This window comes from Conger conger, chromosome 1 (genome assembly GCF_963514075.1).
Source record: "Conger conger chromosome 1, fConCon1.1, whole genome shotgun sequence".
Classification (NCBI taxonomy): domain Eukaryota; kingdom Metazoa; phylum Chordata; class Actinopteri; order Anguilliformes; family Congridae; genus Conger; species Conger conger.
In genome coordinates, this window is record NC_083760.1 from 34628149 (window position 1) to 34652053 (window position 23905).

The following is a 23905-nucleotide window of genomic DNA, read 5'->3' on the forward strand; positions in this document are numbered from 1 at the left end:
TGATTTTGCAAAGACGACATCGTGAAGCGCGTCATTTTATTTTTTTAGGTAGCATGTAACATGTAGCTACGTATCACATGCAATAATATATTTCATCTATTGCCTTAATTGCATTCATGTCCTATTTTGTCATTTTAAGCGCTGTTTTAAGCGTTAGAATTTTAGTTAATGTTACATAATATACAATGTAATGCCCTAACAACTTTAACAAAAGTCTCATAGCCTACAATTTCTTATGAAATCTGAAATCAAGCTGTGGAAGACAAAACATTTATTGTTGCTAGTGAACCAAATAAACTAATCTTTTGAAAGAACGGAGCCAAAAGATGCGGCTCGCTAACCTGAAATAAAGTTCCCATCACTACTTTGGAGTGGGCCTTTTTTGAACAGGGGAGAGTAGCTTGCAAGAAAGAAATGATGCAAAATGATGCGTCAGTGGAGACTGCACAGTGCACTGACTTCTGCCACCGCAGTGTGCCTATCCCTCCTGGCCAAACTAGCCGAGATGGTCATTCTTCTTTTATTGCATGACACTAAATAAAGCAATTTTAAAATAATCAACATGAGTCAAAAGTTTTTAGCACAGGCAATTTTTAGCACAGGCAATTGTTTTCTGTGCTTAGCATTGCCAATAAAATAAAAAATACGCAGACATATCTGGCATTCAGAGCTAAGCAACAAAATGTTTTTACACATTAAGTCAAACTAAGCACACAATATACACGGTGCAGTCCGCACTTTAACCTCATATTCATTGTTTCATTTCAAATCCAATGTGCTGGAGTACGAAAATAAAATGTACCACTGTCCAAATACTTACGTACCTCACTGTGGACTATATGAAAAATTAAAAATGAAGCAGTGCAGGAAAATAAGTCATTTCCGTGCTTCCCATGGTTATCACATCTGTACACCCCACAGGGGTGGAGTGTCACTAAACTAACAGTTTGCCATCACAGTGAATATACACACCTTTGTATGCGGCGCCGGGTTTGGCTACAGTTCGATTTCGGCTGAGTTCGACTTCGTATTAAGTATACACCCAGCTTGAGGACACACCCCTCTACCCCATCCTCTCCTGCTGAGAGAGAGAGGTCTGGAGCCAGCGAAATCTCCCAGGGGACTGAAGCTTGCCAGAACCTGCTACAGATCAGCAGCCAGACGCACCCCCAACGCTACCCACCCCGGTGTGGGTACGTTTGGGGGCTTGTGCGCACACATAAACACACATGCGCGCGCACACACACACAGACACACACACACACACACATGCACACACTAATTCATTTGTCTCACAATGCTGGAGTAGGTGGCGGGGCAGGTGGGTGGATATGATATGTCTCACAATATTGCCAGTGTGTTTTATTACTTTGCCTTAAACAGAAAGAGGACACTGAAGGCGAGCAGAGAGAATTTGTGTTTGATATTGCTTTTGGAGAAACAAATCACACACATCTTATCCTTTTTATTCCTTAATTTGTCTTACCACTCACTCACATTTTTTTGAGTGGAACCGGATGCAATAGAGTAAAATAAAGGCGCTATATAAATGCCTGCCATTTACCATTTAGAGTACTGCAGAACAGTTATGTGTATGTTGCATAATCAAATACTTAACTACAGTTCATTTTTGGAAAGTGCATTATGGTTAAATACAAATGAACTAATTGGAATGACAAAATTCAAGGTGAGAGGTACAAAAGCCATTGTACATCTCGGCTTTGACTCACACCTGCCAAGCTCCCAGTTTTATTTGTTATAAGTCTGCGACTACCGAACTCACTGTTCCCTTACTGTTCCCTCACTTCTTTCAACTTCTCTCCTACAGTACACCTAATGTTCAGATTTCTTCTAGACTCTTTTCTCTCACACTCTTTCACTCCCCTTCCCTACTTACAGACAGACAGACACACACACACACACCCCACCTCTCTTGCATCACAGTACAGAAATAATTATCCACCTGAATCAGGGCAGTCTATCAAACACTAGCCAATTCCAATCACCTTCCTTTCTCCTGCAATGTATTGCCTCAGTTACTATGCCGACAGGCTCAATGTAGGGAGCCCTGCTGGTGTGTTGGGCCTGTTTTTCCCTAACCATTGTTAGTGCCGTCATTATCATCGTCTGCTGTTGTCATCACCATTCAGCTAAGAGCACCTTTTTTTGCCTCCTCTGGCCACCTGGGTGTTTTTCGTGCTCATTTTATAAAAAATAAATTTTTGTTCATTCACAATGCTGAAAGGCTTGGCGGTAGGGGGTTTCCAAAAATCTCCCTTTCTCGGTCTCCCTGGAGTGGTGGCATTGTGATTGGCCGCTCCCTGTAAACAAAGACTCTGTCCAGCTCTCTGCAGTCAAGGACATTTTTAATTGCTGCAAGTAGCATATCCTGTGTGAGGGTGTAGGTGGGGGAATAGTGTGTGTGTGGGGGGGGGGGGGGGTCGTAGTCACAGATGGGGGAGGGATAATGTTCAATTATCTTTTTTTTTTTAATGTGGCATCTAGAATCCCACCCGAATCTGGAATTTCACAAACTATGTACAAACATGCTTGTATGCCCCACTGCCATCTTGGGGGAGTGAAGACAGTCCGAGATTCTCATCCGAAAAGTGCCTGTCAGCTGCTGCTTGTGACACTGCAGTCACAACCCGTCCACGGGCATCGGGACAGCCGGTAGGAGTCGCACAAGCAACACACACTCCCTACCCACTGCATTCTACAGAGCCCACCTGGTCACCCTAGGTAAAAAAATATTTAAATGCGGAAATCCGTACTCTCAGTTTTGCAATCTGTGTTTTCAGTTTTCTAATCCGTAGCTTCCGTTTAGTAAACCGGGCGCTAGGTTGGCCAGTCCATAACCTTCAGTTTAGTAAACCGGGCGCTCATTTGGCCAGTCCATACCTTCCGCTTAGTAAACCGGGCGCTAGGTTGGCCAGTCCATAACCTTCAGTTTAGTAAACCGGGCGCTCGGTTGGCCAATCCGTACCTTCAGTTTAGTAAACCGGGCGCTCGGTTGGCCAATCCGTACCTTCAGTTTAGTAAACCGGGCGCTCGGTTGGCCAATCCGTACCTTCAGTTTAGTAAACCGGGCGCTCGGTTTTCCAATCCGTACCTTCAGTTTATTAAACCAAGCTACTGAGCAAACTACTCAGCAGCCCAAAGTTCAATTATCATACAAATGTTGCAGCAGGGAGTTCTTTCCTGTCCTGTATGACATTTGCAATCTGACGTGGATCTGGAACAATGGCACTGAAGTTTTGATGTTCCCTGAATGAGGCAGCCTTGTGGCAAAGTCTCTCCGGTGACAGGCGAGATGGTCAGTGATGAAGCGGTTGCTTCAGACTAAAGGTGAGGGAGCGAGGCATTTCTGTTAGTATTTATGCATACAATGTCTGCCTCCCTCTCGTGGAAATATCATTTGAATCAACGATCTGAAAAAACAGAAAAAACGTTTCTTTATGGCTCGCACAGTCTCCATTTTATTTCTTTTAAAGATGCAATCGGTGGCACCCTTTGTTTTTATATTTCCCCCTTTTCTTTGTTCAAAGGAAGAGACGGATGCTTTGTTTTCCCGTGTGCCACGTGTCGCCAGTGTAACCCTTTCTGCTCTCGATCCACACCCGTGGAGAGAGGAGGAGCAAGCAGCCCACTGCTCTGCTGGCAGAGCTGGCTGCCTGAACAAAAGAGCTACGGATGATGGCATCTCCCGGGGTTCAGTTCGTCTGCCAGGAGGTTAAAGCATGAGCCTGTTATTTTTTTTTCAATTATTATTATTTTCCTAGAGACCTATTAAGGTAGCACCGGTATTGTCAATACCTTAGAATTATATTTTTCACGAAAATGAGTTTGGGCCATAAATGTGTAGTTTATAGGGGACTAAAGATCTGACCTGTTCTATCATAATCAGTAGGAAGTCACAATGGCCAATTTCACATAAATCTATGTTTATGTCCTTTTTGGATTTCGTTACAGGATTTCATCTTACTTTAATCAAACAATATCTAGGCTTTCATAATCTGTACATCTTAATGCCAAATTCAGAGTAAAAATATAGTTTTTTAAGCTTTTAAATGCAAGATGTTGAAGTGAAAGTTAATGCACTGGAGTTGTGCATTATTTGGAGGATAGTCAGCTTGTCACCATTCATCAGTCACCATGCAGTCACACAATCACGTGAGCTGCTTTCGTAACTACAAGCTAATGTATTCAGTTACGTCTGATTTTACTGAGGAAATGTATTTGCTTTCATGATCCATATGTGTTAATGTCAAATTCAGAGTAAAAATATAGTTTTCATGCTTGTAAACGTAAGATCACAAGCTAGCACTGGCGTTCTGTTTGGCTACTGAGACCACACAGCCGTTGTCACACAGCGACCACTTTAATATTTTAATATTTTTTAATACTCTCATTAATTGTATGCTTCAATGTCAAATTCAGTTTTAAATTATAGTATTAAATGTTTAAAAAATAACATGACTAGGTAGCAACAGAGTTTTCCGTCATTTGGAGGCTAGCCATCTTGTCACCGTTCACCAGTCACCTGGTTAACAACTACATCAGCTGCGTTCGTGGCTACAAGTTCATGTAATGTCATGTTAATTTCATCGATTTTCCTCAGAAATGCATTTGCTTTCATTTTCATGGCTTAATGTCAAGAGTAAATGTTCAGAGTAAAAATATAATTTTAAAGGGTTTATACGTACAATGACATGGTATACCCCTGGAGTTTTGTTAGCCCAGTGTCGGTAGTAATATCTCAAAACCACTCAGAATGCAGATAGAACCTTATAATTCAAAGGTTATGAATTACTGATCTGTAGAAACATGGCACTAATCGTTTTTGTGGAGTAGAGGACACTGGAGATAGTAACCGGCGGATTTTGTAAAGGGTCTGTCTCCCCTCACGAGAAATCACCCGAACAGCAGCTGAAAAGTAGAGCAGGGAGCAATGCCGAGGCATCACTGGGGACAAGGACTGAAGAGATGTCTGCTGCTAACACTCACATGAATGGGTAGGATGCATCTGTAAAGGACTCCCTGCACCAAGGGCCTTGATTCCACATAGAGGCACAGATCACAGGGAATGCTTGTGGTGTTATTAACTGCATGATGTGGTGTTATTAATTCTGCATTAAAGGCAGATCATGCAGAATTTTTAGCCTTCCTGTGGTTACAGTCAAAGATGTCTCCTCCTCTGTCCTCAACCCCGCCCACTCACCGTGTATATTTTATTTGATCTGTTTTGATATATTTAGGTAGCTGTCACCATAAAGGAAAAGCACTTATATGGTTGGCTCTTGTTTTTGAATGAGCCTTGTTGGCTTCTCGTTTTGCCTTGCTGTACTTGTGCTTCTGCACCTCTGCCATTGAACGTTGAACACCTTGGGCTCTGTAGCCACAACCAATACTGACCAGACAGAACAAGAACATCCCAAACAAATCTTCAAAAAATAACTCTGGGCAGGGGAGCATGGATTCGGCAAATGTGTGCAAAGAATGCAAAGATTGCCTGTGCCTCATAGATATGACTGAGCATGGTTATTTTATAACATTTTGATTAATCTATATCGCTTTTTACCTTGTGAAGTTCCAGAGAAAATGTATTAACGCTCATAGACCACACAGCATCGGTTCCTGGATTGCTTTGGTTGATCTATTCTAATGGCTTGCAAAGGGTAGGGCTGGCAGCCCAAGCATCTCATAATAAATGATCAGCAATACACTGTGTTTTACTGGTTTATTAATTTAAGCTACAGTAACTGCGGCTCCAGCCATAGCGTTGGCCCTCAGGACACCGGTTTGCCTGTGTTCCAGGATTAAATCATAACCATGCCAATGCTGTCTGGGTCCTGTTGGGGTCCAGCAAGTGAGCAGGTATTCTTTTTTTTCTGCCCCATTGAACAATAGTGACTTCACTGGTCAATTCAGCTCCTATAGTCTGTGTGAGACAGTGACATCAGGGTTCTACAATGTACCAATTTTCGGATTGCATTTGCCACAGAAAACTGATGTGTGCCAACTAGAAAAATCATTTAGAAGCATATCTACTAATTGGGATGCATTAGTATGCTCCTAGATTTTTCTACTAAGGAGCACATGCTCCTTGTGGCCCATGACTGCACATAGACTACTCAGCTCAGCTGCTAGAATGTTCCAATGGTTCACTTGTGCTAGTGTGCTACACAGAGGACATTTCAGCGTTGAGACATGCCTGCAAGGAGTGACAATTCAAAATCCGGGAATAGAATAAAATAGATATAAAGTCACTGTCCATACCCAACTGCCAATATTCCCAGACAGTGATGGCATGGGTCATGGGAGGAGACCATGTGTGGAGACGTCTGCGGTCGCTGGCTGCAGACACATGTCACCTTTGTGTCTCCAAATGGGATTTTAAGTGGTGTGTCTTGGCGGGCAATTCATCAGTCAGAACAAGGTCCCCTTCATAAGGCGTGGTGCTCACTAAATCTCAATCAGCATGAAGATCACTCACAGCCTTCTCCAATAACAGCTTTCAGAAAAGGCAGCAGATAAATCGTGGTATCACCCTTTTCTTACCCGACTCTGACCTGATGTTTTTCTCATGCAATACAAACATTAACACAAACATACTCAAACATACTGATAATCTATTATATATATATATATATATATATATATATATATATATATATATATATATAATATATAATATATTATATTACATTATATTAGACCATTATCGGCTAATTATGTGAATCTGGCGTTGTAAAGCTAAAACAAAAACCTGCCCCACACCACCCATTTTTGGACAAGATATGTAAAACCATGTATTAAACCATGACTAACATGAACATTCAAGCAAAAAAGTGTACAAAACAAGAATTTGTGTTCTCTTTAGTAAATCAACAAATACAATTACCTTGTTGTCAGTCTTATGGTACCTAGTATACACTCAGATACATGAAACACTGGATGTTTTTTTATATTTTAATTTCACTTGGACACTTTTTGTTGAAGCAACGCATAGTAAAAAGCAAAGACTAACAATATTGTTGTCTTTCGAGAGAGTAGAAACTTTTCTATTTTCACAGCAAGTCTCCTTCTAAGGCAAGAATCATGATATAATCATGATAGAATCATATCGTCCTGGCCAACAACCATAGAAGCATGTGACCTTCAGTCATCACAGTTCACAGTTGTTCTGACCCTGAATCTCGGTGGGCAGAACTCCAAGCACTATTTCTGGTGAACACCAGGCACTGCTCATCACCTGGCTAGTACCATCCCTACAGTGAAGCAAGGTAATGGCAGCCACCTTCAGTGGCCCAGACTAAGTCCAGACTTAAACCCCATATAACATTGTGAGGATTTGCCAGGAAGAATGGGATAAACTGTCCAAATCCAGGTGTGCAAAGCTTGTAGAGGCTTACCCAGGAAGACTCAAAGCTGTCATTGCTGCCAAATTAGCTTCTACAAAGTACTGAATTAAGGGTCTGAATACTTGTTTTGGATTTTTAACAAATTTGCAAAAATATCGAAAAACATGTTTTAACTTTGTGATTATGGGTGGTATATGTAGATTGATGGGCGAAAAGGGCCATCTATTTAAAATTAAATCTACAACACAATAAAGTGTGCAAAGGTGAAGGGGTCTGAATACTTTCTGAAGCCACTGCATGTCCTGGAATGTGTGAGCCTGCACCCAAGCGCGTGCGTTGTCTTGTCAATGTCAATTTGTATCCAAATTGCGACCCGTTACATAACAACGTTCGTTAGGCAAAGCGAGTCATTGGACCAAGCTGTGACCGTGCAGCCGGCGCAGGGCCGCACCGGGGGCGCAGTGACACCGGCTGCAAGAACGTGTCAGATCACAGCACCCTTCGTGCTTAAAATTAGTCCTGCGCCTGAGAAACCTGCAAGGGTGCGAACGGTTATGCAATGGATGCAAAAAAAAGAGGAACAGAGGAAAAAAAAACACAGGTAGCATGAGACAGGACCCAAAGGGACAGGGCAAAGCCGAGAGAAACGTGCATGCGCAACAAAAACTGTGGGAACTGCGGAAAATCGCAGTGACCACCTTTGATATCTGTTTGTCATACAGGCAGTTGCGTAACAAAGGCATGATGAAAATGTGTAAATGTGTTTATGTGCGTGACAGATGGCTTTAGGTGGCAAGTGATTACATATGTCACTGTTTTTCATGTATACGTTTCTGCGTTGCCTGTACATTTATATTGTCCACTGTGCAGATTGACATTTAAACGCTAATATAGTGACTTAATAAGGTTTTGGACCATCATGTGTGGTCAGCATGGACAATGGTACTCTACCAGTGTCTGGAATTCTGCAGGAGGAAAAACACACCACTTGTCCATGAAAGAGTCTATCAACACAAAGCTTAACTGACAAAAGTCAGGCTAACCCATAAATGCTCACTGAGAAGGACATGACATATGCACAGTGGCAGAGTCATGCTCCTTTAAGCCACTGGCTGACTGCTCGTGCTTTGTGGAGGGGACTGTTTTCATCTTGAAAGAAATGCCATTCTGCAGGAAAGAAATACTTTAACATGGGGTAACGTGAAGAAGATCACTCGGTACCTTTTATGTGATTGCTCATTATCATGAAGTAATGGCTTGCGTCAACTGTGCCTTCTGATGGTATGGGTGCATCCAAACCATGGCTACACAATGAAATCCACACTATTATCAAATCGCCAGTGTTGGAATACTCTTGTTTGCTTTTTTTCTTCACTGCCAATATAACCCTTTTATGGAAGTTAGTGGTCTCCAACTGGGGAACCATAGGATCTACTGGACTTGTCTTCACCTAAAAAGGTAATAAACTGCTTTAATTGATCAATTAAGTGATAAATTAAACTGAGTAACAAGATAACGAGAACCAGGGTAGATGAATGCTGCCCTGAGTAGCAGAATGAAAATTCCGTCCACAGCTGCCTATTTGACCTGTCATATTATCTCTCGGGCGTGCGATGGCAGAGCTCGAGACGGAAGACTGTGTTATGCAAGATGGAAATTAGTTTGCCTCAGCTTGCTGTTCCGTGCTATTTTGGAGCACGCTGCGCCGAGACGCAAGGCAGAGTGGGAAATTAGGTCAGGACATCAATGGGGCAGCACCACCTCCTTGCAAACAGAGTCTCCCTCCTGTCCGCCTCATTCCCGTTCCGTCTCTAGGGCACGTTCCGAAGGACGGGAAGCATGCAGTCATCAGGGGCCGTGAGGGATCTCGTAAAACCACGCGAACTCCAGGCGGGGCGGCGCTCCAGAGCTCTCGGACCCACGGCCGAATGCACCAGCCAAAGAGAGCGCGAGGAAAGGATAAGAGCCCGGAGTTCTCCTGCGTTTGCTCTGGGGTGTTCCCTGCCCAAGGGCCACCAAGCGCGGAAATGTGGGCCATCTGGACATGTTGTTTGGCAAGGAGAGTGAGGTAGCGGGGGACAGAAGAAGGGAGAGGAAGAGCACAGTGGTCAAGAGGAGCAAGACTGCAGAGGGAGTGTGATCGAGGACGGAGGTAAATCCAGAAAGTAGGGCGATTCCGCTTAGCACCTGGGGGACAAGCCAACCACCCCCCCCCCCCTCCTCCACCTCCCCAAACTGCTGACGAGGCATGGCCAGGCCCAGGATATTTAAAACCCAGAGTCCTCATTCTTCTATGCCCTCACCCCCTCATCACGTTCCTTTTACCGAGATTCAGGGTCAGAACAACTGTGAACTGTGATGACTGAAGGTCACATGCTTCTACGGTTGTTGGCCAGGATGATATGATCCAGTGCCACTGCATCACTGCTGTTTTAGGAGTGATTTTTGGGAATGAGTTTCTGCCTAGAAAAGTGTCAAGTTTTTGCGATCAAAGTCTTCATATGTTACATATTGAGAATGGTTTCAGTAATTGTTCATATAGACTACATATCGTTACATAGCCCATAGTTACAGCACAAACAACAGCTATATGTTTATGCCATTTCATATGAATAATGTGTTACATGTGTTATATTATGGGAAACATTATATATATTATGTATGAAAATATATGTAATATGGTATATTACACATCATACATCATATATTGCATGCTATATATCACGCAAATCATGTTCTGTCTAGTGGGCTCCAGAATTATTGTCATAAAAATGTTGAAAAAAAGGCTTCATATAATAAACAACATTGATAATGATCTATATTTTATGTTCAAACATACAGGAAAACTATATAGTTTTATTTCAATACATTTACTCGATACATTTTTCAATACATATGCTTCAAGGTTTTTTATTTAGTAATCTAATTTCTTCTGAAAACCACAGGTGCCAAAATTATTGGCACCCCTAGCAACTATTGTTGATAAAATCCAACAAAGTGAAATTGGAAATACAATTTTACTTTAATTTAGTTCACTCAGAAGGAATTATATTGTGTCATTCCATCGCTTCCTGTTTCAATTGAGTATTAAATAATTTGGTAACAAGTTAGCAAATCCCTTGTCAACATTGGAAAAGCCAAAGAACTGTCAATTCAGAAGAAACAGATGGTAATTGATCATCAAGTCTGAGAATGGGTACAAAAAAGACATATATGGTTGCCACTTAGCACTGTAAGGGCAATAATAAAAAGGAGTAAAACACATGAAATGGTTGCAAATTTTCCAGGAGGAGGATGAAAGTGCACATTATCCCCATGGACGGCAAGGTGGTGAGGGAGGCCATAAGTAACCCAAGGATCGCAGTTTAAGAATTGCAGAGATTGTTTTTATTTTATTTTTTTAAACGAAACATAAATTGGCACCTCCATACCAGCAAACTCTTTTTAAAACGAAACATCTTGAGTTTGCTAAACCTCATTGGAGTTATGATTGGTCAGACACACCATCAACGTGTTTGGAGGCAAAATGGATTGCATACAAGGGGAACGATCTCATACCTACTATCAAATATGGTGGTGGGTCATTGATGTTTTGGATATGTTTTGCTGCCAGTGGTCCAGGGGCACTGTTTAAGATCAATGGCACTATTCATTCAACAAAAAACTAGGAAATCTGGCTTCTGCTTGGAAGTCTTGGTCGTAGATAGATGATAGATAGATGATTCCAAGCATACATCAACATCCACACAGAAATGGTTAAGTAAAAACAACTACCAATGGCAATGGCCATCTTCATCTCCAGACTTTAATTGCATGAAAAGCCTGTGGACTGAACTGAAAGCAGGGATATCAAGGATATCAATGATTCTGAAAAGTTCAGCATGGAGGAATGGTCAAAAATCCCTCCGAAGGTATTCTCTAACCTTTTCACAAATTATAGTCAAAGACTCATAGGTGTCATTTTGCCTGGGGAAATTTCCCCATTTTGCTTTTTGGGGCAATATTTTTCTTGTAAGACTTTGGTTGATTCCGCTGAATCATTAGTAAAGCGCACTACTTTACCCATGTTGGAAATGAAAGCTTAATAATGACTCATTTTTAGTTCACAATTTCTTGTGCATATTTTTCAAGGGTGCCAATAATTATGGAGCCCAGTGTATATTATACACTGCAGGATTTATCATATTGTATCCTAGATTGTACATTTATACTATATATAACACAAAACTATGAGGTTAGGTCTGACTGCATGTCTGAGACCACAAGTAACAGTTATGGCAGACGAATACTTCCTAGCAGCTCTAAGCTATGTCTGCTTTCCTACATGTAGCCATCATCACTGAGCTAAGACTCGCGCGCCCCTGAAGAGGAAGTGTTAAATGGAAACGGCTTGACGTCGGAGCTCGTGCTGTTGCGTCATGTTGTAGCTGGTCATGGAGCAGTGTGTCGCAGTGGTGAAATGTCACATCTCTGGACAGATCAAGTGGCACAGAATGTTTCCTCCTCAGTGGGTTCTGCACACCGTCCGGCAGAAGACACTTAAAGCTAAACTCACCGTTTATACATGTGGTTCAAGAATTGAAGTTTATTGTGTACAAGCAATTATCTATTGTTGTCTTTAGTGCGGTGGACAGACACATATTCTATTTTTTATTATTCATAACTAAATGTGATTCATGAAGGGGCTAGAGAAAGCTTGACAGGTTATTTGTTTTGTTTTGAATGGATTCAGTGATTTCATTTTACAGTTTTTTGATCCTTGGCTTGCTCTTTTGAGGTAATTTAAGGGAGGGATAGTTTAAAATACAATATAATCTCTTTTTAAATCGCTTTCTTTCATTTATCAATATTTTTGTCTTTTAGAAAAAAAAGGGAAATAACAAGATATTGTGTGAGCAAAGGGCATTATTCAACACCCTCTAGGAGTTCCAGCAAAAGTGATCTTCATAGTTACCTACAGCGTACATCATCAGAAGTTCTCAGAACAGGAGTATGGAATGGAATTGGTGGTAGCTATCTTGCCAGCCATAGGGGATTAAATCCAATCAATAACTAGCCAGGCAGTCAGTGAGGGGCTGGTACAAAAGAAAGGTTTGACTTTGCTGAGAAATACAATCAACGGTAAGTACGGGCTCCATTGTTGGCTGAGATGTGGCTTTCTTTCACTGCTTTGATTTGTCTTGATGGGATGCCAATACGTAGTAAAAATTGGACCCCAAGCATTAAAACTTCTCGACCGCGAAACAAAACTTGTTTTTTTTGGTCTGTTTTTGCCAATGTCACATAATTATGCTTATCAAGTCGTGTTTACACTGCTCTTATAGCCATGACCTTTGAGTGGTGAGCCTGTCAGAGAGAGAAGAAATCTCCATTCACATACTGCCTGTTCCTGCTCTCCCACACCAGGACACAGCTGAAGAATGAGCTTCTGACATTCGCCACTGCACATTACATTGCAGTACGCTGGAATGAAACTTCAGATTCAGTCCTTACTCTTTTCTTAACTCACCAACAGACGTTTTCTGAATCCCAAGGCATGTATTTAGTTTAGCGAGTGTGAGAGATTGCATAGAATAAAGGCCCAAAAAAAGAAAGAAGTAAAGTAATGCCTCCATTTATTGTAGGAACACTCCAAAATTGAGACAAAGCACTGGATTTAAATCAGGGCCAACATCACAGCCATGGCGCACACAAAAAAACGCTTCACGACCACAGCAGGTGCATCTCAGTTTGTTATTTCTCCTGTGCCTAAACACCCCCTCTGCCTGTCATTACTCTTTGTCTGTGTACAGGATTCTTCTTGCAATATTGAGCACAAAGACTCAACGTGGTATTAAAAAAGCCTGTCTGATGCAAATTGGAAATATGCAGGGAACGAAGAGGTAGAAATGAAGGAGAACAATCATTCTCAGGCTAGCACACCACATTCCCACGACATTGTAGTCCCATAGGCACAGCATTCCATAGCTTACCATCACTTGCCATTATCAATTATCCATTAGACAGTGTAATATTCGCCCCAATATTGCTACTGTGAGAATGAGAGGGTTTTACAGTGATCAAAACCGACAAATCTGATTTAAAGAGCAGCCATAAATAAGAAGCAGGCGCCCCACAAATGTGCCTGATGAATAATGGATGGCTGTTTTGTAATCATTTTCCCATATTGCAAGTTCTCTCTAAAAACCATATTCTTGGGAAACATTTTTTTTTTTTTGCAATAAGAAACCTCAGACGGATGTTACAGACGGCAAGCGTCGTAGGTTAAAATTACCGCTGGGATTCTTAAAAATTTGCATTTCCAAAAGATTTTGGTGCCTTCACAACTTCACAGGCCTGTTTCCATCTCAAACTCTGGTAGTGGTGGTACTGGGGTACATACTGTATTCTCGAGCGTGAATACATGCTTGTTGAGGGAAGGGGGGTTGTATTTCTGTAACTCCTATTTTTCCATTTTTGTACATTCCTTTAATTTTCACATTTTTTTAAAAGGAGAGTGAGATAGTCTGCTTTCATAGTTTTGCTGTCACCAGAGGGGTGGAAAGCAAGGAGAGTAACAGATATGGAAGTGCCATCACAGGAATGGAACCCAAATCCACACAGGGGGAACACTGCCCAGAGTCCCCCAGGCAACTGCGCCACAAGTTCACCGCCTTGTTATGCCTGATCAATCTCTGGGGTTAAAGTTATTTGTGGATTTTGCGACACAGGACTAGTAGTGCAAAACCATTACAATAGCTGAGGCATTCCAAACATGGGCCTGCTCTGTATATTCAGTGTAATCTGTAAGTATTTGGACAGTGGCACAATTTGTGTTCTTTTGGCACAGTAGTCCATTGGATATAAAAATATAACAATGAATATTAGGATAAGGTCCAGCCTGTCACCTTTAATTTGAGGGTAATCACATCCATATTAGATAATTGGTGTAGGAATTACATCCCTTTTTGTACATAGTCTTTTAGGGGCCAAAAGTAATTGGACCGTTGGCTTCTCAGCTGTTTCTGATTAGTCATGTGTATTCAATTCCTTCCTTAGTGCAGTTATAAGAAAGCTTTCAGTATCTAATTTTGATTCTAGGATTTCTAGGAGTCTATATCTTATATTGTGCAGAATTTCAAGTGTTTTGATTTGAAAGTTTCCCAATCGATGCATTATGTCAACGGCTGTCAACGTTATGTCAACAGCTGTTTTAGGAATGCCTTTCACCCAGTAGGGAGTAAGTTAGCTGTATCATTTTATCATAACTCTATGTCTGAACTAAATCAGTTGGTGCAACCACTTAAAATTAAGTTGTGGCATAACTCTGAATTTAGGTTGAAACTCACCTACATTTGAATTTACGTTTTACTGGTGGCTGCTGGACTTTACTGACATTATTGAGGAATTAGCGAGGGTGAAAAAAAAAGACTTCTAAATAATGTTAATTCCTACATTTTCTAATTCAGTAATGTAAATGAATAATAATTGTTTGCTGATACTTCTGTGGTATGTGGAATAGTAGCCTATAAGGCAGCATCCAATAGGTATATTTTGGCTTTGAAGGAGGATAATGATTGATAGCAGTGCCGACTGCCCAATCGCAACGTGACTTTGTAAATCACATGCTCAGAATCGGCACAGCGTGTCGCCGTCTTGGGGCCACACATGTCAGCCCAGGGCCTCCAAACCCCTTAATGCGGGCCTGATTATAACTCATGTAAATTCTTATTTTTGCACATTATTTGATCACAACAATAAAAGCCCAGGTGAATGTTCTCCCAGGTGATGAATGTGGCCTCTGACTTGTTATGCCACAAGGTGAACGCCGGCATTAATCACCCAGGTCCACCACATGCGGGATTCCCATTACGCTCCTGTTCAAAAGTTCTGATTGATTTTTAATTGGCCTCCTGCACGCCGCGAATAGATTAAGTTTTCCTGCACGAGATGGGAATCAGACACTTGTGACTTCCAGGGGTCACGGCAGATGTGCCAGAGATTGTGCGAGGCGGTTTTATTTTCCCAATCACTTTGCCAGGAACTGTGTCCTCCCAGTGGAAGCTGAACTGGCAGCCTCTTCTGCTCCATGTTCACAGGGATCTGCCAAATCTATTATTATATCATATCATACAATAATAATTTTATTTATTGTAATACTATATTTAAAATGTCTAATCTTTCATCTTTCCCTTCCATTAATTTTTTCAAGATGCCAGGCTCCTTCTTAGAACAAAAAACTCAAATATTTTGGCATCAAATCAAATCATCGCAGGTGGACTACAAACACCATCGGCTCATGAAATACTGACTTCAGTATAGCTATGTGTTGTGGCATTACTATGTTGTGGATACCCCTAAAAATAGGATTTAAAAAAATAAGATTTTGTGGCAAAATAGCTCAATTTAAATCCACCAGATCCCGACATAAGACCCATAATTCTGCCAGTCACATGCATGCTTTTTATACATACATGGTTGTAGACTATTACATTTCAATGAGACCTCAAAATGAGAAATTCTGATAATTAATTGTCTGCAGACTTAACATGGGGAGACACAATGCTAACTTATGAATCTGGCTAGCTTCTCCAAATTTGAACCATTGTAAATTATACATGAACATGAGAACAATGAGTGACCGTTATGCCCAGGCACAATGTCACAGGCAGGCTGCGGATAAACAGTAGCAGCAGCCAGTCACAACTCTGCCCAAACTCTGCCCAAAGTGGCAAGCACTCAATTTGTGATAACGTGTGGGATCCAGTAAAGCAATGGCGGCCAAAAGTGACCAGCTAAGTTGGTGAACATAACAGAAATCTCCAGGATGGCAGTGTGGAATGGCACATTCTAAGCTGCACTCCATCAAGAGGTAATGTACCGTTTGCTAGGTAGTCAACAGTAGCTCATAATGTAAATATATTTGTGTTTAGAATAATCAATAAATGTATATACTCCCGTGATTGCATGTCTTTTGCTTGAACTTTTTAAACATAACTAGGCTAGCTGGGTTACTTCTTCATTTTTAACTGGCAGTACAGTTTTAGTTAGTCAGTGCCAGTTGTCCAGTACAAGCTGTAATCTTAATGATACCATTCCTCACTGATACGAATTGCCAAAAAGTATAGGCTATAGGCAGACATACTCAGGGCTGCAGCAGGTGTCAAAGATCTGTACTGGTACACCTTGATGGGGAGACGGCTGATGTTAGCATTATTATTGATCAATTTCATTTCCTGTTTTTTGAGGCTTTTGGAAAATGCATTAACTTTAAATGCAGTTTTTTGTGATTTATAAGCATCTAGCCCAATCCTCCCCCTGCACTGCCCAATGCTATTGTTCTGTTGCTTGGCTGGCATGCTGGGTAAGTGCATTTACACACCGCGTGTGTGAAGGGCTTACTCATTTGTCAGAGTCTCAGCAGAAAGCCCCAGTCACATGACACCCCACCCCCACACGCTGTCCTGTTTAGTCTTCTCTTGCCAGACTGGATAATGGTATCATTTGAAAATCCCAAGGGACCTATTAGTTTCAATTCATTGGATCAGTGATCAGTTGGGTCGAGCAACTTAAAACATTTAACAGCACCCCCCCCCCCCCCCTTCCCACCCCCCAGGGCAAAATGTGGTTAAATCTCAAAAGATGCTAATTTCAGTTAATGGCATAACCCGTCTGATCAACTCTCCACTTGCCTACTAATGGTGCTCCTTGATTTCACAGGACCTTAATGACAAAAAGTTAGTTCATAATGATAAAACTATTCATTCATAGTGGCCAAAATGTTGTTGTCAAATCAATTGAAATATAAATTAATAATGTATTCCTTTGTTTTAGAGTGGATAGTGATAGAGATAAATGAAAAAAAGGCTTTGTGTGCAGATTTGAATGTGCAAAGATTATGATCAATTAATTTAATTTCTCCACAACAAGTTTGACCATGTTTGAATTAGGGACTGTGAATTTGAGAACTACAATAGCCATGGTGCACTACTCCACAACATCAACATGCCCATTCCTGTTATGTAGTTTCTAGTCCTACAGCCTTTGCTACAAAGATTACAATTACATAGGACTTATGAGTAGCTATGACTCTTCACAGTGGATTTAAATTCTAATATATACACTTTACTTTTTTTTACCCACACCGAGTCAGAGAAGAAAAATCACTATTAGACCAACAGACCTCAATGGGGGGCGGTAGAGCAGTAAATACATCCATACAAGGTAGTCTATTTGAATGCAAATGTGCACTTTGCAGTAACTGACTGTATGGCACTGCATATTACACAGCGTTATTCAAACTAAAACAAGCTATTTGAGACAGTGGTCAAATGAAGCACAACATGACTATACAGTGGAAACAGACTGCTTCTCTGCAGACCCCTGCCCATGAATGCATGTGATATTCATATTTGGAAATACTGTTGTTAGTATTAATATTGTGAGATATCTGTGTCTCTGGAGCATGTAAAGATATCCTCATGCATACACATTCATTAATATGCAAGGAACATGAGGTGCTTGTGTCTGTGCTGCCCTCTATGATAAAATGTTATTTTTAATTGGTTCATTGTTTTTTTTTCGTTTAAAAAAAAAATGTCATTACTACCCAGTTGTTGATGTCACAGATATTCTGAATATTCTGAATTCCTATTCTGAATCAATTTTGGAATAAGTATTATTTAAATCTGATGTGACTAATTAAAACAAAGACGTGATGATAAGATTATAGTTATTTGTATGGCTTATGAAGATTTCCTTAGCTGCGTATGATATATATGGTAATAGCAGCATTAACGCCACTAATTCCACTGTTGTGCATCCTCATTAAAGCAAACTGTAGGTTGTACCATGTTTAAACCCTTGCCACTGTCAACGTCACAATATTGATATCTGATCGCTAATAATGCTAATCCTTGTGTGCTTCATATTAATATTTCACTCCTCTTGCAGTATGGTACTCTGGAAAGATAGATGTTAGGTGAAACACCCTGCACTGTTAAGACGCAATTAACTAAGAGTTAATTAATACAGCTGTCATTAAGTGTCTTTACCAGGCGACAGACCGAGTCACCCAAGGAACTTTATAACACATAGTCAAAGATTGGTCTTAAATGTCTGCCAGCCACTTCTTGTCTCTTACAGGTGCAGCAGGAGAAAGGTGCTTTTGCATAATTATTTTTCTCTCCATCTATCTCCATCAATGGTCCACCCATTGGCCCGACGAGGCGTGCACACAGTAAAACTGTCAGTGCTAATTCAACTCTAACAGAGTTCAAATGAGTCCAACAGCAACACAGCACGCTCTGTCAGTAAACTCAGCACTCTGCCCGAGTTTATTTAACACTGAACATTTTATTGTGTAAGATAGATGGAAACCAATGCTATGAGTGGGAAATAGGGGGATTCCGCTGTGATAAATCTCTGAATACCCTCCATCCCCCAAAAAAAAGGATAATCAAATTTGTGGATACCATAATCAATACTATATACACTGTTCAATAGTGCATTTACTGAGAAGAAGAATAATCCACTCCCAGTCAGCTGCATAGAATGCAGCCGTCTGTGTCTCCCCTCTGTCTCTCAACTTCCAATATTTGCAATTCAGTTTCTGTACACTTGCTGGTTGGACGGTCCAGGATTCTGATCTGTCCTGGATGACAAGGTCTCACCTGGTACATTAAGCTGACCATGACCGTTAGGGAATGTGCAGACGGATGACAAGGTCTCGCCTGGTACATTAAGCTGACCATGACAGTTAGGAGGTTGTACAGACTTTACAGAGGAGAAGATCGGTGATAAGCCTGGTCAGTCACATGTACAGTAATGCTGCATGGCGTGCATACATTTAACTTCATCATGGCTTCAAAATCAAACTACAGTACTAACGTTGTCCTAAAAAATTAAAAGAACATTGTGATCTGTAAATAGTGGAAGCAAAAGTCATACATACTATACATTTTATACATTCAGCTAAGATCTGGAGAGCTTGCAATATACTGTATTCATTTTATTGTTCTGAGAGCTTAAAAATAAAAACTAAAACCTATAATAATTGAAATTATTATAAAAGGCTGATATATCAATTGGCATGTTATCATGGTATTATTAAAGCAACAATTGTAATCACAACAATAATGATAATGTATTAGTGTCAAATAATCTCATATGCAGTATATGCATTGCCTGAATGATACAGTACTGCGTTTACAATAAATCAAATAAATAACATTATTATTATTATTATTATTATTATTATTATTATTACTAGTAGCAGCAGTAGTAGTAGTAGCAGCAAGTTGTTGCTGAATTTGCTGTTGTTGCATTCATATAAAGTTTCAAAGTGACAGTATAAGCAAGCACCAAATAAACCAAAAAAACTTCCAGACAATTTTCATAACTGTAAAGAGAGGCAAGTAACACCATAAGATCACCTCACTGCCCAAAGAAATCCAGAGGAAGAGCACTTTAGTTCCTCAACCCAATTCAGATATAGTATGGGTGGCAGAGACTCACTGCAGAAAGAACCAGTGGTGTTTACATTGACTGAAGCAGCTCTCAAGCTTATCCCCTTTGACAAAATGCAAACAGTGGCATACCTTCTCATGCACAGTTGCCATTTGAGTACAGCACACGTGGAGGAAAGAACAACAACACAACTAAAGGTGTTCAGATCTTTGCCCAGTAGACAGCCACCATTCCCCTGCATAAAGCTTTCTAGCTCTTAAAAACCACAGCATGCTACATACTCCTCAGCCATATCAATAAGCAAAATCCTTGCTCAAGACAGACGGAACATAGTGTGAAAAAGAAGTGCACGAGATCCAAATAGACAATATAACAGTGTAACAATTTCAGAAGGTAGGAACCAGAAATAGTTTTCAGGATGACCACTTCCACCAGGAGATCCAGATGGCACTTTAACCTAGTTTTGGTTCAGAATTTATCTCTTTTAATGAAGAAACAACGTGCCCCACATGCACCTGAGTTTCAAAAACGCTGAAGCCTGCAAATACGCAAAGTGGGTTGCAGTGAAAGGCAATGTGTTCCACTGCCCATGCAGCAAAAAGCTCTGCTCCATACCAGCTTATACCAGCTTACTCCATACAGTATGTTACACATGCAGCATAGACACAACTATGTGAAAGAAAAGGATACATTTGTGTAGAGGTTATGCTACACAGAGAAAGCAAAATAGTATTAGACACCCATTTCAAAATCCTGACTTCATCTTCTTCTCTGGCACTTTTCTGGCAGGATGCTGTTCTCTCTCTCTCTTTCTCTCTGCCTCAACCTTCCATTTTGAGGAATACCTTCCTTCGTAATTAAATAAACCCTACATTCAGTAAAGCATGCCAAAGCATCTGAACTACAACAAGCGCAGGAGCATAAAAAAAAAGAAATAAAAAAAACCCACCGGTTTGTTTGTTTTTGTTTTGTTTGTTTTCAAATGTTGTTTTCTCAACAAACTTTTCACCTGGATGTCTTCTCTCTCTCTCTGCCAGACCTTGCTGTGAAGTTCGCCCTTCTTCTGCTGTATGCTAATTATTTTTACGACTTGAAGGATGGATAGAAATGGGAGGGAGGGCAGTAAGGGAGGGAGCCGGGGTGGGGGGGGGGGGTGGAGAAAAGTCGAGATAATGGTTCAAGGCAGGCAACCAATAGGCCTGGAGTACAATGCGAAAAGGAATGGGGGCAATGCCAATGAGACGGTGTGGAGGGAAATGAGGGGAGGCAGTGATGCAGCCACGGCAAGAGTGGCAGAGGAGGAGAGAGAGAGAAAGAGAGAGAGAGAGAGAGAGAGAGAGGGAAAAGCCAGAAGCTGTGCGAGTGGAAACCTGCGAGGCGCTGGAGCCAGCTCTCCTCGCGAGACCAGCGGCGGACAGGGAAGGGAACGGGTAGAACGAGGAATCCGACTTACCCCCTCTCCGGCGTGGACGTGTCCTCTCCCCCCTGCCCCGACAGCTTTCCCCCCAGACGTCCACACGGACCTGCGTGGGCAGCCACGCGCCGAGCAAGCAGAAAGCCAAAGCCGGAGAAAAAAAAAAAAAAAAACAACACGTGCACACGCACGCACGCAAGGCCGAGGTACACGCTAAAAACCGGAACGCGTGTCGCTTCGGAGGAGGGAGGGAGGGCTCACGGACGCATTTCGCTCCCGTTCCTGTCCTGGGCAGAATCTGCTCTCCTCTCTCCCCGTCTCAGTGTTTCTCTCCCTCTACCCTGTCTCGCTCACTCCCTCTCACGCTCATTCTCCCGCCCTCTCTCTCTCTCTCTCTCATTCTCTCTATCCCTTCCCTACATTTATTCCGAGCCGGAGACGGTCTGCTTCCAGCGTCAGTGCTTCCCACAGGCCCAGCGGTCTCTGGAGCATAGCATGTGGAGCATGAGCAGTGCTGTATTTAATGTAATATCACGGAAAAGGCAAACGCGCACATCCACCGCAGAGCCCCCACTCAGTTCAATCTCTCATTGTCTCTCCCTCTTCGACTGGGGTACCAGGCTCCATAACAAACCCCCACCCGCCAAAAGTACCAGCCCCCATTTACGAACAGCATTAATGCAGCTCTAAATGTACCGTGGGCCCTGTGTTAATTAATGCATTTCTTCATTCGGGGGCCTTTGAGCGCTGAAGAAGAAGCAGAAGGAAGTAGGAAGACGCTTGCTAGCCAGGACTGAAATTGGACTAAAATAACCCATCTTTCTACCATGTTAAAGAGGCCATATTTTGTTGTTGTTGTTGTTGTTTTTTGCTGCTTTATATAACATGCATATTTTACAGTGGCTATGGCCTTCCATTGGGTGTGGATGCAAGGATATAAACATAAACAACAGATATTCTGGAAATAGAAATGATTAATAGTATATTTATTAATGCCTTTATAAATGAATTTTAAAAAGAGCCGTTGTGACCCATTGAAGACCCAAAGACCCATTGTGGTTGTTTTATATTTTTATATTTTTTATATTTTTATATTTTTTGTCTAAGCTTAATTAGATCTGTAATTCATACCTTTTTATGTACAAATATCTTAGAAGTCAAAAAGTGAGTGTCTTTTTAAAGAGAACGAGGAAGGGGGTAAAACATGAAGGGGTTTTGTTGAGGAGGACACCCTCTATGTTGGTATATTTATACTAATATGCATTGGCAGGAACATTAATGCGTTGTGCGGTGCCTCTGCCACAATTAAATTAGAATCTAAATGAATTTCTAAGAGGAATTAAGTGTTAATTCATTGCGCTGGTTGTACGGCTGTAGACAACAACATATTATGCCAATACTGTATGCCACAGCCACAGTATGTGGCTAATTTTAATATGGCGTAGACTGTGCAGCACAATGCGGCATTGACCTGATGTTTTGCAAATGCAGGGACTGTGGTATCCCCACAGCATAAAGAACATTTATTTTAATCGTATTTGAAAAATAAACATCAAAATGTTTTCATGATAATTTCATGATGAATTAATACAAAAAAAAGGAAATGCTACCCCCGCTCACCGAGTCGAAAAATGCATGCATGCAAACCAGTTATTTTTGTGGGTTTGCATTTGATTTGAAGGATATGCTGTCGACACAGCGAGCTTGTCATCCAATATTTGCTTTGTAGCCAGTGAGTGTTTTAAAAGGGAACGTAATTGAGATCTCGCCCCTCTCTCCCACTGAACCCCATAATCTGGCGCCCGGACTTAATCACATGCAAATGAAATGGCATCCAGTAGCTGCTCTAGATTTCAGTTTGGAAGAACAGCGTTTTCTTCAGAAGACAGAATGGCAGAATAAGAGGGAAAATATGTACCATGGTGCAATGGGAAGCCTGAAAGCCCAATAAAGACCAGGCATTTTATTTTACATCAGTCTAAAATGCAAGCGATTGCACTTCTGTACAAAGATTGTTTTTTAAGAAACAAGATCCAAAAGTGAAAGGTTTGTTATTTCAGATATTACAGTCTGTATGTATTTGGACAGTTGGTACAATTTCCGTTCTTTTGACTCTGTAGCCAAGCACATCTTATTTTAAATTTAAATAAATGTGAGGTTAAAGTGCATACTGTCCCCTTTAATTCAAGGGTATTTACATCTATATTGGCTGATGCATGTGGGAATCACATCAATTTTTACACATAGCACCCCCCCCCCCCTATTTTAGGGTACCAAAAGTAATTGTATGGTTGGCTCCTCAGCAGCTTCTCAATATATTCAATCACTTTCTTAGTTGAGGCATAAGAAAGCTTTCAGTATCTGGTCTTGATTCTAGGCTTTTGATTGCCTTTGGAGTCAATTGCAAAGCTTATTTCGAATCTGTGCTTGATTGCCCTGTAAGAACGAAACAAAAATGACACAAAACAGAAGACTAAAAAAAGGCCAGAGCACCCCTGCTTTTCTTCTGCAGACAGGACGCGATTATTCATGCGGGCATACGCTTTAATTATCAGGTGGACGTTCTCCCCTGTGCTGTTTGGCTGGCGTGCGGGTTCATTAGCCACGGCGGAGTATTCTCACGTCGCCGCGGTTTCGCGGTAATTGCCGGCCGTGGCGGACAGCTCCCGGTGCTGAAAAG

General features: G+C 41.3%; 1 protein-coding gene across 2 annotated transcripts in view; it reads right to left on the reverse strand.

The window, feature by feature from the left end:
- The window catches only part of myt1lb (myelin transcription factor 1-like, b), a 155773-nt gene extending 134883 nt beyond the window's left edge, over positions 1-20890 (reverse strand). For both annotated transcript variants that reach the window (XM_061255079.1, XM_061255070.1), the window contains exon 1: positions 20761-20890. The gene's annotated coding sequence lies outside the window, so the exon portion shown is untranslated. The remainder of the gene's footprint in view (positions 1-20760) is intronic.
- Between the last annotated feature and the right edge of the window lie 3015 nt (positions 20891-23905).